This window comes from Arachis duranensis, chromosome 4, assembly GCF_000817695.3.
Source record: "Arachis duranensis cultivar V14167 chromosome 4, aradu.V14167.gnm2.J7QH, whole genome shotgun sequence".
In the NCBI taxonomy this organism is placed as follows: Eukaryota; Viridiplantae; Streptophyta; class Magnoliopsida; order Fabales; family Fabaceae; genus Arachis; species Arachis duranensis.
The window spans coordinates 87,766,752-87,769,006 of record NC_029775.3 but is presented as its reverse complement, the minus strand read 5'-3'; the positions used below and the strand labels follow the sequence as shown (position 1 = coordinate 87,769,006).

General features: G+C 33.5%; 1 non-coding gene across 1 annotated transcript; it reads left to right on the top strand.

Moving 5' to 3' along the window:
- The first annotated feature begins 394 nt into the window (after window positions 1-394).
- On the top strand, window positions 395-502 carry LOC127747308 (small nucleolar RNA R71). The gene has a single exon (XR_008009108.1). It is a non-coding gene; the product is annotated as a small nucleolar RNA R71 (small nucleolar RNA).
- Window positions 503-2,255: the final 1,753 nt, after the last annotated feature.

Here is a 2,255-nt window from a genome sequence, read left to right as displayed (position 1 = left end):
ATTTCTCCATGAAGGATTATAAGTGTTTCCATAGGGTTCTCCCATGTAATTCACCTCTTCCATTGAAGGGTTCTCAGGATCATAAGCTTCTTCTTCAAATGAAGCTTCCTTAGTACTGCTTGGTGCATTTTGCATGCCAGACAGACTTTGAGAAATCAAATTGACTTGCTGAGTCAATATCTTGTTCTGAGCCAATATGGCATTCAGAGTATCAATCTCAAGAACTCCTTTCTTCTGATTAGTCCCATTGTTCATAGGATTCTTTTCAGAAGTGTACATGAATTGGTTATTTGCAACCATTTCAATTAGTTCTTGAGCTTCTGTAGGTGTCTTCTTCAGATGAAGAGATCCTTCAGAGACCATCATAGAAAATACCTATGATGCTCCATTCAGGAAGCATATCAGAGGGACACTTTCTGATTAATTGTTTGTATCTTTCCCAAGCTTCATAGAGGGATTCTCCTTCCTTCTGTCTGAAGGTTTGGACTTCCACTCTAAGCTTACTCAATTTTTGAGGTGGAAAGAACTTTGCCAAGAAGGCATTGACTAGCTTTTCCCAAGAGTTCAGGCTTTCTTTAGGTTGTAAGTCCAACCATATCCTAGCTCTGTCTCTTACAGCAAAAGGGAATAGCATAAGTTTGTAGACCTCAGGGTCAACCCTATTGGTCTTGACAGTATCATAGATTTGCAAGAATTCAGCTAAAAACTAATGAAGATCTTCCAATGGAAGTCCATGGAACTTGCAAGTCTGTTGCATTAGAGAAACTAATTGAGGCTAAAGCTCAAAGTTGTTTGCTCCAATGGCAGGGATAGAGATGCTTCTCTCATAGAAGTCGGGAGTAGGTGCAGTAAAGTCACCCAGCACCTTCGTTGCATTGTTGGCATTGTTGTTGTTTTTGGCTGCCATGTCTTCTTCTTGTTTGAAGATTTCTGTTAGGTCCTCTACAAAGAGTAGTGCTTTAGCTTTTCTTAGCTTTCGCTTCAAGGTCCTTTCAGGTTCAGGGTCAGCCTCAACAAGAATGCTTTTGTCTTTGCTCCTACTCATATGAAAGAGAAGAGAACAAGAAAATATATAATCCTCTATGTCACAGTATAGAGATTCCTTGAGATGTCAGAGGAAAAGAAGAATAGAAGGAGGAGGTAGAAGAAGAAGAATTTTTCGAAAATAAACTAAAAGATTTTGAAGAAATTTTGAAAAATTGAAGAATGATTTTCGAAAATTAAAGTTGGGAAAGAAATAAAGTGATTTTTGAAAAAGATTTTAAAATTAGAAATAAAAAAGATATGATTGAAAACTATTTTGAAAAAGATGTGATTAAAAAGATATGATTGAAAAATAATTTAAAAAGATTTGATTTTTAAAATTAATGACTTGGCTAACAAGAAATTTAAAAGATATGATTTAGACATTAAACCTTTCTCAACAGAAAAGGCAACATACTTGAAATGTTGAATCAAATCATTAATTTTTAGCAAGTATTTTTGAAAAATGGAAAGAAATTGATTTTGAAAATATATGATTGAAAATATATGATTTGAAAAAGATTTGATTTTGAAAAATTATGAAAACTTGAAAAAATTTGAATTAAAAACAAAATCTTCCCTCTTGTGCCATCCTGGCGTTAAACGCCCAGAATGGTATCCATTCTGGCGTTTAACGCCCAAAATGCTACCCTTTTGGGCGTTAAACGCCCAGCCAGGTGCCCTGGCTGGCATTTAAACGCTAGTTTTCCTTCCTCACTGGGCATTTTGAACGCCCGGCTTTTTTTGTGTAATTCCTATGCTGTATATTCTGAATCTTCAATTCTCTGTATTATTGACTTGAAAAGACACAATTTAAATTTTTTTTTAATTTTTAATGATGAGGAATAATCAAAATGCAACTAAGATCAAATAAACAATGCATCCAAGACACCAAACTTAGAAGTTTGTATACTATTGACACTAACAAATTGAGAATGCATATGAGAAACAACAAAACATTTCAAGACAAGAGAATTTAAAGATCAGAGCAAGGAAATCATCAAGAACAACTTGAAGATCAATGAAGAACATAATGCATTTAATTTTCAAAAATTATAAGAATAAGGAGATGCAATTGACACCAAACTTAAAATAAGACACTAGACTCAAACAAGAAACATAAAAATATTTTTGATTTTATGATTTTATAAATTTTTTTGTGCTTTTTCGAAAATTATATGGAGAAGTAAAATAAAGGATTCAAAATTCTTAATGAGAATTCCAGGAATCAT